Below are 17,333 nucleotides of genomic sequence, written 5' to 3'. Positions count from 1 at the left end.
TGCTTTTTTATACTCATGATTTAATACCTGATGATCCGAACTGCTATTAGTAGGTACTGATAGAATGAAAAGCTTAGGTCAGCTTCACATATTAGCCTGTTAAATGCTGTTCTACTTCTGGAAGGGAAGTATTCTACATTTCTTTAAAAGGGACAAAGGTCTTTCTCCTCCCCCTTTTAAAATAACAGTACTATAATAATATAATATATGATATGATATGATATGATATAATATATAATGCTCAGCATTCTAATAATTCACAGCATTCTATGTTTATTTGTCTCACATAAAGTCATCCCAAGGAATTGATGGCTTCCTTTTTTAGAAAGAGATTGGGGTTTGGTTGAGGGTTCTATTCACCAGAAGAAATTGTGGAAATGCAGACAGATGTGGTGTGTGCATTCATATCGTATTTGCTGCTTCAGCAAGAAGTCACCCATCTCCAAGTCCAATCCTTATTCCTTTTTTTTTTTTAAATGGTTGTAGGTACCTGAGCAAGGACAGATGTTTGATTGGAATCTCATCACCCCTCCTCCACAAGCCCACTATTCCCCCGTCTTTTATCCTGATTCAAGAGGACTAGAATTGCATGTAAAACTGCCAAGTGCTACTGCCAGTGAGTAGGCACTATCTAGTATAATTCTAATCTCTGTATTTTACCTTAAAATGATGGATCAGTATGAACAGAAATGTGGAAAGCCTTGGGAAATTATATATTTGTTCTAAAATAGGCCATTTAGAAATATTTTTTAAAACTATTTTTAGATTTCTCAGAATTGAATTCATTTAGGAGGAAAGCAATTTATGTTGTGGATGAGACTATCCCTATATTATTTTTATCACATATAGCTCTTATATGTCTCCAAATACATTTACAAATGTGAAATAAAAATTCCTCTCGATATGCTCAAATTGTACCTGAATCTGATATATTATCCCCATTTCACAGCTAGATAAACCACTTAGCAGGACAAAAATTTCCTTGAATTCTATGTCAAGAGCTTGAAATAGTGAGAAGAACACTGGAAGGAGCATAAGAAAATCTGGGTTCTACTCTGTAGAATCTGATGCTAATTAGTTTTGTCCCCTCAAGCAATCTACTCTGGAGGTCTGTTTCCTCATCTTTATGATGAAGAGAATAGAGCAAGTAATTGTTAACATTTTTTCCAGATTAAAGTTTTTGATTTCATAATTCTAAATTAGGGAATAAAATTATATATAATTTAATAAAGATAAGCACTCATAGGAAGCTAACTGTGCAACATTTTGATCTAAAGGCCAAGATCAGTGAATCTTTTTTTTTTTTTTTTGGTGAGGCAATTGGGGTTAAGTGACTTGCCTAGGGTCACACAGCTAGTAAGTGTTAAGTGTCTGAGGCCGGATTTAACTCAGGTCCTCCTGACTCCAGGGCCGGTGCTTTATCCACTGCTCCACCTAGCTGCCCCTGAATCTTTTTTTTTTTTAAATCTTAATCGTGTTTTACTTTTTTTCCAGTTACATGTAAAGATAGTTTTCAACATTTGTTTTTATAACATTTTAAGTTCCAAATTTTTCCCCTCCTTCCCTTCCTTCCCACCTCCCCAAGACAGAAAGCAATCTGATATAAATTATATATGTACAATAATATTAAACATATTTCCACATTAGTCATGTTGTGAAAGACGAATCAGAACAAAAGGGAAAAACCTCAAAAAAAGAAAAACAAAAACAAAAAAAGGAGAAATAGTATGGTTCAATCTGTATTCAGATTCCACAGTTCTTTTTCCTGGATGTGGAGAGCATTTTCCATCATGAGTCCTTTGGAATTTTCTTGGATCATTGTATTGCTGAGAAGAGCTAAGTCTATCATGGTTGATCATTGCACAATGTTGCTGTTACTGTGGCAATGTTCACCAGGTCCTGCTCACTTCGCTCAGCATCAGTCATGGTGGGTGAATCTTCAAATGTTTGATAGAGTCTTTATCAAGAACACAGACCTTGCTTGCGTTCTTCCATAACTGTACATATGATAATCACTCATTGGCTGTTGAACCTATGGACAAATTAAATGCAGCAATTCTGCTTATGAATCCTCTGGTAGTAAATATCAAGGAGGAGAAGGATCAAGCTAAGAAGATTCCTGTGATACTGGGCCATGAGGTGGTAGGTAGATCTTCTGGGGATTGGGAAAATTCCTTTGGATTAGACTAAAAGGTAGTCTTATAGACAGAATATTGTCATTATCCTTCTTCCAACGCTGGAAAAAAACCCAAAAAACTACTCTTTTGAAGACTGCCCAGAGTGAAGTGGCATTGATATTTGAAATAAGAGGGAAAAAACCCAAACAGCTTTGCCCATCATCTGCCAAACCATAGGCAGGACAATCTACATGAGATATTTAAGAAGATAAGACTGGATTAACAACTAAAAATTGTAGGTGGTGGAATTGTATATTCTACATATGGATTGATGAAGAGGGTGGGACTCATCAGGTATAACAATTAACCCTAACCTTCAAGGACTGATGACTGTAGCCTAATCCCCAAAAGATCTTGTGATGACTGGTTCATTGTTTCATTGATTTTACTTTTTTGAAAGTTAATTTCTTTACTTTTAAATATTAGTCATGTATTGCAGTATTAGAATTAACATAAAGGTGAGAATAATACATGATCTTTATATGTCATCTTATTAAAATGAAGCTATTTTTAATACTTTTAAGAGGCCTATCAGAAAACACAATTTATATCCTCAAAGTATATTTTGTCAGTTTCAAGTATAATTTTTGCATTCATATTCTTTTATGAATTTTAATGGAGACACTTAAATTGTAATTATTCCTCTCAGCTCAAATGCAGGTAACAAATGGAATTCAATCAGTGTTTGCGCATAATGACCATCATTAAGAGAGAAATAATAATGACATTCTCTCTGCATTAAACTTGCAGACTCTTTACACAATGATCTGAATCCCATTATTGATCTCCATGGAGATACGCAATTGTCACCTATTCTGCATAATATCTGAATGTTAAATACATTTGTTTGGAACAAATATTTTAATGAATACAGTCAGTTCCATTTAATTAACTATCTGATAACTGAATATTTTTACTTAATAATTCAACTTGGAACATCAAAATTGTTCTATTTTTTATTCAAATGCACTTGAGATTAGTCATAGATATTCATTTGAATGTTCATAAAATGTATGTGAGATTTAAAATTCCCCTTGGTTTTCTTTAAAGTACATCCATTAGAGAGATACTGGTGAGGTATTTCTTTTTCATGTATTTCAGATGATCCCCTCCCCCCCCCACCGTTGTTTAAAATAACCCCTTAGAAGCTTACAAGTGAAATCTGTTTCCTGACCAAAATCTTTGTTCTTTTATTCTACTTCCTTTTATCATAAGGTTGTTTGTGAGAGCTGAAGTACTGATATATTTTTATTTTTATTTAAATTAAGGTATTTGGTATTGGGAAGAAAACATCTAGAAAAAAGATTTATTTACCTTTTGAAGGAAGATCTAGGTGAGGATGTCACAGCTTTTAAATATCAGACCTACAATCCTTAAAGAAAGGCATGCCTGAATACACCATTTGTAACAATAACAAAGAGAGTAAATAGCAATAATTCAGGGTTGTTCTAGTAAATTTTTAATAACCTGCTCTCCAGGAAAATAAAAATGTATGCAAGACACACTTTTAAGTTTAATTTCCCTTCTTAACATTTTTTTCTTTCACTTTCTTAAGTCTAGACAGCCAATGCAATAATGAATCAAGCTGAGATTTTGAGCATTTGTCAATTTCCTGAGTGTAAATGCTCATGCTGAACATTTAACAACTGCCTCTCATGAGCTGGTAAGAGCTGGTTCCAGCACACCACTATTAAAAAATAGTTGAATTAATTCTTCTGGGTTGCAGGATGTTCTATTGTGATGAGCATGTCTTTAAAAAGAGATGGATGAATTTTTCCTACTAATAAAACTGGGGTTGCTGTGTGTTGTCCATGCAGAACCCTGGATGTATATTGCCCAAATAGGATAGAGATTACTGTATGGCAGAGATGGAGAGTTTTCAGTTCTGGAAAATTTGAGGCATACTATAACTTGGCTTTGTGTAGGACTATGGACTAGGTGAAATTTGCCTTCCTTGTTTTCTACCCCATTAGTTCCCTGACTTCTTGCCTCCAAGTATCCACCCTGTACTTTGATCTTTTCCAGTCATGAGTTTTCCTGCCCCAGCAAGATTAATTCACTAACTAATAATTTTATAGGAATTTATATATATGGTAGTCCTCTCAAAGTTATTTACAGTTGAAGAGAACACTACAGGGAGATAGAAAAACTTAACCTAAAAAAATGAATTGCTAATAGTAGAATCACAAGAGCATGTTAGATCAGCTGGAAACTTCTCCAGAGAGCTGATTATTAAATTTTTAGTGTTAACATTTATGCCTCAGAAATTCATTAAGCTACAAATCAGGCACAGCTTTATTGTTCAATTGATTATATAGACAAGAAAAAACGTTTATAATGTAGGTTAAACTTTAAAATATCTTGTATATTTTTTTTCAGAGAGCCAATTAAACATTTACCAATACATTCTCAAATTTAGGGCATTTGAGATCTGGCTGATAAGTTATCTGGGGGTAGGGAACCCTACTGCTGTGATCTTCAAATCACACCATAGCAAAATATCTCTTCTGCCTGCTCAGAACCATCACTGGGTTTTGCAGTTCTTGAAAATTATATTTCCTATCCACCCAGAAAGAATAATAAGAATGCCCTAGTACTGGTCACTACAGAGAGGTAGTATTGATTTTGGTGATAACTACCTCATATCTAGATAATTACAGAGAAACAGGAAGTCAAATAGAGAGTAGATCTTTGCTCTTTCTTCACTAAGATTATGTTTGGGAAGATGTCCAGTTTGCCAGTAATTAGAGAATGTGCATTCATCATATACTGATATCAGGTTGGACGATGGTCCTGCTGGATTCCAGCCCTCTCCTCTATTTTATCCCCCACCCTTCTCCCCAAGCAGGAGAAATTAAGGTACTTGTGACCGAGGACAGCCATTCAGCTAGCTAGTAAAGGATAGAGTGCTGGGTCTGGAGTCAGGAAGAATTGAGTTTAATTCCAGGCTCAGATACTTACTATATGACTCTGGGCAAGGCACTTAACTTCTGTTGGACCCAGTTTCCTCATCTGTTGTTATTTCAGCCATGTCTGACACTGTAACTGCATTTGGGGTATTCTGGACAATGATACTGAAGTGGTTTGCTTTTCCTTTTCCCACTAACAGGTGAGGAACAGAGGCAAACAGGGTGAAGTGACTTTTCCAGGGTCAAATAGCTAGTAAGTATCTGAGGTCAGTTTTAAACTCAAGAAGATGAGTCTTCCTGACTAGAGGCCCACCACTCTTTCCATTATGCCACCTTACTGCCTTTTCTCTGCAAAATGGGGCTAATAATAGCATCTACCTCCCAGGCCTTTGAAAGGATCAAATGAGATAATAATTGTAAAAACACTTAGCAGAATGCCTCACACATAATAAGCACTATATAAATTGTAGTTGTTGTTATTGCTATGATTTTAATCTATGTGTTCCCCCATGCTTGGAATTATCTCCCTCTTTATCTCTTAGATTGCTTTAGGTCCCATGTAAAATTCCATCTCCTACAAGAAGTCTATTCTTGTTCCCAGCAAATCACTTCAAATCTGGCCTCAGATACTTACTAGCTGTGTGACTGAGCAAGTTACTTAACCCTGTTTGCCTCAGTTTCCTCATCTGTAAAAACAACAAAACTCAGAATGAAATGGCAAACCACTCCAGTAACTTTGTCAACAAAACCCCCAAATGGGGTCATGAACATTCAGACATGAATGAACAAATACCAATAATATTGCCTCTATCTACTTTTCTAACTTTATTTCTCCTGTTTCATCTGTTAAGATCTGAAGTCAGGAGAGATGTATTATTCTTGAATTCTGCCTCTCATACCAACTAGCTATATGATTGTGGTCAAGTCACTTAGCCTTATTTTCTTTCCCTGTAAAATAGGAATAATATTTGTAGTACTTACTCAGATGGGTTATATGTGGAAAAAAATGTACATTAAGTACATTCTAAACATGAAGGCACTATACAAATATCGTCCCGAATTTCCATCATTATCCCCTAACTTGAACCCAACTAAGCCCTACTCCTAATAGCCCCAGAACACACTATACTCAGTTTCACCCCCAAATCTTTGCTGATATTGAGTTCCCTTTCCTGGATTGTCCTCATTCAAATACCATATAAACTCACACTTTTTTTAAAGCCCCGATTTAAATCTATTCCCTCCATCTTTCTAACTCTTCCATTCCAAGGCACATTAATCTCTTTCCCCTTCTCTTTCCCCATTATTTATTGTCTTTCTTACAACTTCTGTCCTAGGACTTTTGTGAGGAATTTGTTTTGCAAACTTAAAATACTATATGATAAAAGTGGGGGTATTATTAGAGAAAGGGACTGGCCCTTACAAGGAACTACTGAGTGAAGAAGCTCCCTCTATCAGTGTAGGTCTGGTATAATGAATAGAGCATAGGACTTGGAGCCAAGATAGAACTGAGTTCAAATGCTGCTCCCAATCTGTGTGACTCTGAGCAAACTGTTTAACCTTGTATTGCTTTTAAGTTTCCTCATCAGTGCAAAGGTTATAATAGCACCTACCTTATGGCTTGTTATTAGGTCCAAATGAGTTAACATATATAAAGAGCTTTGCAAACCATAAAGCGTTACAAAAATGTTAGCTATTATTATTAATTATGTGCAACTTTCAGTCTTAATGTTCCCTAGAGCAATGAGATTTTAAGTGACTTACCCAGGGTCGCACAGCAAGCAAGATCTGCAGCTTCTAGGCAATTTATCATCTTACCGACTTGTCAAGAACTCCTGGCATTCTCTCTGGCTGTCTCTCATTCCAGGAAAGCTCTACTTCTCCACAATGACTACTGACCATCCTGGCTTCCTTTAAGTCTCAGAAAGAGAGAAAGTAAGAAATAAAGATGGAAAGAAAGGAAGGAAGGAAGGAAGGAAGGAAGGAAGGAAGGAAGGAAGGAAGGAAGGAAGGAAGGAAGGAAGAAAGACAGAAAGAAAGAAAGAAAGAAAATATTCCACCTTCTACAGGAAGCCATCTTAATTCCTCTAGTCATGGTATCCTATTTATCCTGTATATAGCTTTCTTTGTATATGTTTGTTTGCATTTTGTCTCCCAAATTAGATTCTAAGCTCCTTGAGGGCAGGGACAAGTCTTTTGCTTCTGTTTGCATTCCCTAGTGATCAGAAGAGTGTCTGGAACTTAGTAGGTGCTTAATAAATGTTGATTGGTTGATTGATCAAAGTGACTTTCTCAAGGTCACATATCTGAGGAAGGCATCCATCTCATCTTTTCACACTAAGCTACAGAATTATTCATTATCATGTCCCAGGCATTACTCTTCCATCCACCTCACACATTTTAGTTTCTTTTTATATGTTATTTTTCCCATTAGATTGTGACTTGAGGTCAGGAACTGGTTTTTTGCCTCTCTTTGTATGTCCAGTGTTTAGCACAGTACCTAGCGCATTTTTTTTGACTGATTGACTAACTATGTACATAAATAGTTCATGCAGCACAGTGGCAAGGCCACTTGAGTTGAAGTCAGAAGGCTTGGATTTGAAAAATAGCTCTAGCAATGTGTCCTTGGGCTAGTCACTTAACATTTCTGCACCTCAGTTTTCTTATCTGCAAAATAAATTCATTGCTCAATCTCACAAAGCTAAGAATCATTTGAAAACACTTCATAAAATGTAAAGCACTATAAGAATGTAAGATATTATTATGATAGTAGATCTAGGAATTCCTAATCAAGGAATAGTGTAGGGAGTAAGTTAGTGTTCCAAATACACTTTGATACATTAAAGCAGATTAAATTCTTATTTTCTACCTCTTATACTGAATTTTTTGCTGCCCAGGGTCAAGATATAGTGATCAGAATTGTCACTTTAGACAACCCCAAAGACATTGGATAATGCTACTAATTAACAAACAAAGGGGACTAGACTTCACATTTTCTACAGTCTCTGTTCTGAAAACTGGTCGTCTGTGTTTGGAAAGACAAACTGAAATGACTGCCAAAAGCTTACTAACAGCATGCTATGGAACCTCTGCCCCAATTTTTAAATTTGAATTTTCTTTGACTAAATGTTTTCTGAAAATACCATCAAGCACACTTTGACTTCTCAGAGTCCTGAGATTGCCCTTGCCAATAATACCATGAAAAAGCATGTATGGAAAGCATCCACTAAACTCAATCCTCTTTTCTCACTCTAGGGCTGTCACCTAAGAGACTCTCATGTTTGAATGGGCTAGTTTTTAGGCTGATTTAACAGGATAAACTGGCTGTTTGGGTACATCATCTAGACATGTTTAACAAAACCCATGGTTTTTCTTTTTTTTTTTTTTTTTAGTGAGGCAATTGGGGTTAAGTGACTTGCCCAGGGTCACACAGCTAGTAAGTGTTAAGTGTCTGAGGCTGGATTTGAACTCAGGTACTCCTGACTTCAGGGCCGGTGCTCTATCCACTGCGCCATCTAGCTGCCCCCAAGGTTTTTCTTTTTTAATCAGAATGGTTGTTTCCTAAGTGTAGGGATCTCCTGGTCTGAAGTCAGGAAAATTCGTCTTCCTCAGTTCAAATCTGGCCTCAGACACTTACTAGCTGTGTGACTCTGGGCAAGTCACTTAACCCTGTTTGTCTCAGTTTCCTCATCTGGAAAATGAGCTGGAAAAGAAAGTGGCAAACCATTTCAGTATCTTTGCCAATAAAACCCCAAATGGCGTCAGAAAGAGTCAGACATAACTGAAGAGACTTAAGGACAACAACAGAGATCTCCATAGAAGGAACTTTCTATATAAGGATGATTACATCTTATAGGAATAGGGAACTGTGGATAACGCAGGAGTTAAATGATGTGCCCAGAATCATATGTCAGAGGCAGGGCTTGAATCCAGGTTTCTTAGATTTGGAGCCTGTTTATCCACCAAGCCTCCTAAATTCTTTTGAGGGTCAATGAAAAGCTTAACACCCAAATACCTAATCAAACAAATAAAACAAAATTCCTTCACTTGATTTACTTACCTGTGTACAACAATTAAGGTATCAGGCCTCCCACCCTTTCTAGGATGAGGACTATCTGTTTTGCATCTGAAAACTTTCCTCTCAACCTTGCAACATTTTCTGTGTTTTAGCCTGGGCAAATCTTCTGCATTGGCTGGAATTTCACTGAGGCATCCTTATTAAACTTACACATTTAGGACCTTGGAAAGAATACAATGAGTACCCAATACAGTTGTCTGAGATGTACTGAAGGAATGATAATTCCAGATATTTATAAACTGATTTACACTTTCCAAAGAAGTCTCATATTCCAATCCTTGATCCTCTCTCAACTTGGGGTAAGGAAGATAACATAATCCCCATTTTATAGATAAGAATGGTGAAGCCACCAGAATTTAAATGCTCTTTTCAAGGTTCCAAGATTTTAGTGGAACCAGATGCCAGTGGGCTTTCCACAACAAAAGACAGTATATCAAACTCTGCTGAAGACCAGTGAAAAGGATAGGGAACAAAAAGGTAGCAATTGTTTTGCAAAAGTGGCTAAAGGCCATTGGCTGCAGCTCTATTCTTATATGTTTTAGGCTCTAGATCTACTCATCTTAATTATATTCTAAATGATATCTTTCCTGTGGCCTAGCCCTCCCAGATCTAAAACCATATTATAAAGCAGCAATCATAAAAGCTATTTGGTACAACCTAAGAAACAGAGCAGTGGATCAGTGGAATAGATTAGGTAAACAAGACAGAGAAGTAATTTGTTATAATAACCTACTGTTTGATAAACCCAAAGACTCCAGCTTCTTGGATAAGAACTCACTCTTTGATTAAAAATTTCTGGGAAAACTGGAAAGCAGTTTGCCAAAAATAGTTATAGACCAACATCTCACACCATATAATACCAAGATAAGGTAAAAATGAATACATGATTTAGACATAAAGGGTGACACCATAAGGAAATTAGTAGATCTAGGAATAATTTACCTGTTAGATCCATGGAGAAAGGAAGAATTTATAACCAAAAATGAGATAGCATTATGAAATTCAAAGCATGCAATTTTGATTATATCAAATTTAAAAGTGTTTGCACAAATAAAACCAACACAACCAAGATTAGAAGGAAAGCAGAAATCTGGGAAACAATTTTTACAAGAAGTATCTCTGATGAAGGCCTCATTTCTCAATAATATAGAGAACTGAATCAAATTTAGAAGAATACAAGTTATTCCCCAGTTGATAAATGATCAAAGGATATGAACAAGCAGTTTTCAGATGAAGAAAATAAAGCCATCTATGGTCATATGAAAAAATGCTCTAAGTCACTATTGCTTAGAGAAATGCAAATTAAAACAATTTTGAGGTACCAACTCACACCTATGAGATGAATTAATATGGTAGAAAAGCAAAATGATAATTGTTGGAGAAGATGTGGGAAAATTGGAACGCTAAGGCATTGTTGGAGTTGTGAACTAATCTAACCATTCTAGAGAGTAATTTGGAACTATGGACAAAGGGCAATTAAAGTGTGTATGTCCTTTGATCCAGCAATGACACTACTAGGTCTATTGCCCAAAGAGATCATAAAAAAGGGGAAAGAAACTATTTGTACAAAATATTTATAGCAGTTCTTTCTGTGGTGGCAAAGAATTAGAAATTGAATGGATAACCATCAATTGGGGAATAGATAAACAAGTTGTGCTTTATGAAAGTAATTTAATATTATTATGGTATGAGACATGATAAGCAGGTGGATTTCAGAAAAACCTGGAAAGACTTATATGAACTGATGCTAAGAGAATTGAGCAGAACCAGGAGAACATTGAATACAGTAACAGCAACATCGTGTGATGATCAACTATGACTGACTTAGCTCTTCTCAGCAATACAATGATTGAAGACAATTCCAAAAGACTCATGTTGGAAAACGTTATCCATATCCAGAAAAAGAACTGATAGGGTCAGAATGTAGATTTTTAAAAATTTTGTCCGGTTTCACAACATGATTAATGTGGAAATATGTTTTACATGATTGCACATGTATAACCTTTATCAGATTTCTTAGTGTCTTGGGGAGGAGGGGAAGGAAAGGGGAATGTAAATTTGGAACTCAAAGTCTTATAGAAAGGGGCGGCTAGGTGGCACAGTGGATAAAGCACCAGCCCTGGATTCAGGAGTACCTGAGTTCAAATCCGGCCTCAGACACTTGACACTTACTAGCTGTGTGACCCTGGGCAAGTCACTTAACCCTTAACAATAATTGGCAGAGGTAATGCCCAAGAGTTAAGAGGGTTTGGGGAAAGCCTCCAGGAAAAGGTACAATTTTAATTCAGACTTAAAGAAAGCCAGGAAGGTCAGTAGTCCTAGTAGAGAAGTTAAAGACAGTTTGAGAAAAAGCCTTGGGCTCAAAGATGAAACATCTTATTTGTGGAACAGGCAGGGGGTCAGTGTTATTGGACTAAAGAATATGAATGGTGAGTAAGGTGTAAGAAGTCTAGAGAGGTAGGAGGGCACTAGTTTATGAAAGGTTTCGAATGCCAACTAGAGAATTTTGTATTCAATCCCGGGAAGCAATAGAGATGGAGTATGTTATGATTGGACCTGTGCTTTAGGATGGATTGGAGCAGGGAGAGACTTGAGACAGAAAAATCCAGCAGCAGGTTATTACAATAATCCAGGTGTGAGGTGAAGAGGGCTTGCTCTAGAGTCATTGCAGAGTAAAAGAAGACAAGGGGGCATATTGGAAAGATGTGGCAAATATGATGGGAAACCTGTAATTGATGATTTATGTCATAGCCTAAAAATGTCATGAAAGTCAGAAGTGAGTTTAAATGGCATGAGGTTAAAAATAAAATGGGATAATGTGTTTAGCACAGTGCGTGTTTACTACTATCACTACTACTACTACTACTACTAATGCTGCTGCTGCTGCCAATACTAATACAACACAATAATTACATTCTCAAAAATAGTTTAATTTTAGTCTTGTTCTATGACCTTCATCTCAGAGTTTTGCATTTAGTAGACTCATATGACTGGTAGCTGGTCTCACTTAACTACCCTTATAGTTTTGAGAATATTATTCAGAGGCTGCTTTAGATGCATGTTTCTTTATTTTTGGTAAAAGGACCCTTTTTTACCAGTAGTCCAGTCAAAGCAAAGGAAATTCCATACATTAGTGGCAGGAGTGTTTTTCTTTCCTTAAATACCAGACCACAAGTATTTCTAAGTCATGTAAATATTATTGCCTTATTTGAGAGATCAGGTTTTAGAGGATTTAACATAGATTTCTATGTGTTAATTTGTTTCAGACCCTCCCCCTTCCCTCTCCTCCTCTCTCCTTTTTCCTACTCTACTGAAGCCCATTCTCACCTAGTTTGGGCAATGACATTGTATTACTAGTAAGCTTAATTTGTATTTCTAGCTAGTTTTCCTTCCCGTTTTCCTAGGAACTAAACCAAAACTGCAGCATTTCTTACTGAAAATCTCCTAAGGGATTGTTTAAATACAGACCCAAATAAGACATGTAAGAAGAAATATTTCTATTTACCACAGATTTTTAGAAATTAACCCCCCCAAACCCAAATCAAATATATTTCCAGATTTTAAACATGTGCCCCTCTAATTACTCAGAAAGTCAGAATGATTTAAAAATCCCTGCATTACCTTGGCTCCTCGTATAGAAACATTCAGTAGTATGGATTTCTCAGACATCCTCAAGGCTGGCTACTTTTGGTTCTGTACAATTAGAATGCTCAGACTTGACACCTCATGCTTTATATGGACAATAACAAAGGAGATGACTTGGTTGCAAATGAACAAAAGATTATGTGTGTCCAGTCTAGGTGGTGCAGTGGATAGAGCACCGGCCCTGGAGTCAGGAGTACCTGAGTTCAAATCTGGCCTCAGACACTTAACACTTACTAGCTGTGTGACCCTGAGCAAGTCACTTAACCCCAATTGCCTCACTCAAAATTAAAAAATAAAATTAAAAAAAGGAAAAAAAAGATTATGTGTAATTTAAACAATAATTTTCCAGAATTAATGTAAACTACAAAGAAAGTAAGTTAACCTTTCCTTCCATCCCCACCCCATGTCTACATAGTACTGAGTAAAGTGGGAATTTGCAAATCATCCTGCATATTTGATGATTATAGACAGTCAAACTGAGTACTTTGGAGCCACAAATTCTATATTGGGATTAAAGAATTCTGTTTGTTCTATACTTGGCACATGTTCAGAACCAAATTTATATTTGACTCTGTCTATACAAAGAAAAAAATTGAACCATTTTCAGTATTGACTGAATAGTTGTTCAATTTTACTGACAGAAGCAATTAACTTAGTCAAATAATTGGTTAAGAGAAAAACTATATGTGCATATATACATATATATTTATATCAAAATGTGAATACAAAAATTGAATATAAACACCTTGGTTCTTGTCCCCTGAAAATTCTTTCTAATAGACAAGGGCTTACAAGAGCATAGCTGAATATTTATTGTGTAGGGAAACCTCTGTAGTTGGGAGACTACAGATATAATGTTACTTTGGGGGTTTGAGGGAATGCAAGGGAAAGACAATCGCACATTTCTTGGATCTTTCATTTTGGTACATCCCTTACTCTATCAAGTCACAGAAAATTCTGCACAATTTGGAACAGTCCAATAACTCAATTTTTTACCTTAATCAAAGTCTGGAACCCAGGAAAAGGATTAAAGATTTCCACTGATGTGGTTTTGGGATTGACAACTGTTACATTGTACATGCTACCTGCCTTTTTATGAGATTCCACCCACCCATGCCCTCTGCCCATCACAGACTCTCAAAGTTATAAGGGACCTCAGGAGTCCAATGCTTGAACAGAACATAAAATAAATTACTGACATTCTTAAGATATCCCTGAGACTCATATGACATTCTTGACCAGTGGTTCCCCTCCTTTCCATATATGGACCCCAAAATATGTAATGATAAATCAGGAGATGACAGGTTTTTTGAAATTATGGTCATATGTTCAGGCAGCTTGTATGTCAGAAAATGAGAGGGAGTGTGACAGAGTGGATATAGAGTTGGTCTCACAGCCTGGAAGACCTGGGTTCAAGTCCTACCACTGTAACATATTGACTGTGTGTCTTTGGGCAACTTTCTTAATCACTCAGTAGCCCAGATAACTCTCTAAGATTATAAATTGCAGAGAAGCTCTTGATCTTCATTGGTAAAGTTCCTCACCAGAAGTTCTGTACACTAGTAAAATTATAGGTCCTTTGTTTTTAGACCATGAAATAATATATAAATATAAACTACTACTACTACTACTACTACTGCTGCTACTACTATTTTCACTACTACTTCTACTACTACTTCTACTACTACTACCACCACCACCACCACCACCACCATTACTACTACTACTACTACTACTATTACTACTATTGCCTGAATAGTTATGCTAATTATAAGAGTATTTGATTATGTTCTTTGTTGACTAGTGGTAGTCAAGCAAATTATTCTGGGTTCTACATCGATCATTGGTAACTACTAATTTTTGCTTGAGTGGAACTCTTTTTTCTATATATTCTTAGAATTAAATGTGTATAGATTGAGAAATATGTTTGTGTAGTAGATATAGGAAAGAAGAAAAAGAAAGCAAAGATTTATTAGCTATATTTTTCACTATTTTTACATAAGTTGGCTAACACAATAGGTCTTTATATGCATTTAATCAAAGCTATCCACAAAATTAAAGTACATTAATGTTAACAATACAAAGGAGTAAAATGTACTTTGGTCCAAAGAAATGGCAAAAATTATAGTTTAAAGTACTGTATTTTTTAAAGGACATAATTCCCCCACCCCCAAACAATCATAAGTACAAGTACTAGCTTAAACCCCTGCTTCAGACATTTATCAGCTGTGTGGTACTGCTGAAGTCTCTTAAATTCTGTTCTGTAAAATGGTGATGAGACTCATCTCTCTCTCACAGGGTTGTTGTGAAATACACATGAGTAAAGATATTTTTGTAAATTTCAAAGTGTCATATACATGCTATTGTTGTGTTGTTGTTATTATTATTATGACTAAGCTGAAGGCCTCTAAGTTATTATTATTATATTTTTAATTTTGTTTAAATTGGATTCTGATCTCTCACTGACTCCTTTGCAGCCTCTATTATGTTTTTTTTCTCCAAGATATTATAGTATTACATTTCTTTTTTCACTGACCTGGGCATAAATAATCATCATAAGCAGACATTTATTGGGCATGCTGTGTTCAGCTCACTGAGCTAGATGTCAGTCAGTTCATAAACACTTATGAATTTATGTGCTTACTGTGTGTTAAGCACTGTGCTAGGCTATGGGAATAAAAAAAGGTCAAAGACAATCCTTGCTCTCAAGGAGCTCCCAGTCTAATGGAGGAGACATAAACAAACAACTACAAATAAGACATATTCAGGATAAATTGGAGATGATCAACAGAAGAGAAGACACTGACCTTAATGCGGAGTGAGGAAAACTTCTCATGGAAGATAGGATTTTTATCTGGGACTTGAAGAAAATCAGAGAAGCCAGCAAGGAGGTGGAGATGAGGAAGGGAAGTATTCCAGGGATGGGAGGCAGCCAGTGAAAATGCCAAGACTCTAGAAGTGCTTAAGATAGAGTCCTTTCCCTGAGCTGTTGATGAGGATGTTTCTCAAATTAGAAATGTTTATATAAAATTAAAGGGCAAAATGTAATGAATTAAGAAATGCTATTGGAGGAAGGAAGGAACTATTGTTAGGGTTTGTTTGTTTTTTTGGTAGTTTAGTCCAAGTTGGGCCAAATAAGATAATATAAATCCACAGTATCCCATCATATTAACTATGCACATGTTTTAGCAGAGGTTGCAGGCCAGAGCAGGTGGAATTATTTTCAGATGTTTAAAAAAAAGAAAGGCAGGGGCAAAGGAAACATAAAAACCAAACTTACTGATTTTATGGTTCCATAATTCTCTCCCCACTGTTATTAAAACTGGCTCTCTAAAATTAAAAAAAAAAGCTAAAAAATTTTTTTGGTCGTACAACTCACAACTGCTTAAGAGATGTTAGCCTTTATTGTGCCCTTCAATTGACAACATTTCCTATTCTAACCCTAAAGTCGGTTTGAACCTTCCTTCCTTCCTTCCTTCCTTCCTTCCTTCCTTCCTTCCTTCCTTCCTTCCTTCCTTCCTTCCTTCCTTCCTTCCTTCCTTCCTGCCTTCCTTCCTTCCATCCTTCCTTTCTTTTTGCTGCATAAGGTTTTTGTTTCTTCCTAACAAGTCAGGATCAAGATCAACATTGATGCTTTAGTGGGGAATCTATAATCTTATCCATGTGGGTATTTCAGGCAACCCATCCATGACTTAACTATATGAATCTTATCTCTATACCACCTTAACACCTTTATGGGGAATTCACCCAAAGGGCTAAAGACCTTCTTCTTATTTTCTTGGTATTGCCAAGATACCAGTGTAGCACCTGCCACATGATCAGTCCATGTTCTTTGTCAGTTAGCCATTTCTTTGATGACACACCTTTCCCTGTTCCAGTTGGGAAATTCTGAGTTGATATGTTGCTGCTTACTCATGCCTACCACATACCTTTCCATTACAGGTGGTTCTTAAATTTACTGGAGACTTGTATTTTACATGACTCTCAAAAAATAGGTATATACACACAAATTTGTATATGTATATATAATGTATGGTGAGGAATTTTGGCCAAAAAAAAAGGTATTCCCACCAACCAATAATATAATTTCATCATTCATCCTTTTGAGCTGTTGCTTGATAAACAAAAGGCATGAAGAAGGCATAAAGGAAGGCATAAAATATTCCTATGCTTAGATGAATTGACATTGTCACCTTTTCAGGCTCAGGATTTTTACAAGGACCATCTACACAACTTTGAGGAGAATTGAATGTCATTGATGGGTCTAGTTGGGAGGAAGTAATGAATTAATCGATGAAAAAAGTGTTGATTTAGCTCATACTATGTGCCTACCCTTATGTTCTGTATTATAGGAGATAAAATCAATCAATAAATATTTATGAAGTTCTTATTCTGTGTCAAGAACTTAGCTGGTGATATAAAAAAGAGACAAATGAACTTACATTCTAATGAGGGAAACAATGTGAAAACAAATACAGATAAATCAAGCTTTACACAGGATAAATAGGAAATAAGTAACTGGGG

This window comes from Dromiciops gliroides, chromosome 3, assembly GCF_019393635.1.
Source record: "Dromiciops gliroides isolate mDroGli1 chromosome 3, mDroGli1.pri, whole genome shotgun sequence".
In the NCBI taxonomy this organism is placed as follows: domain Eukaryota; kingdom Metazoa; phylum Chordata; class Mammalia; order Microbiotheria; family Microbiotheriidae; genus Dromiciops; species Dromiciops gliroides.
This window is presented reverse-complemented; position numbering follows the sequence as displayed.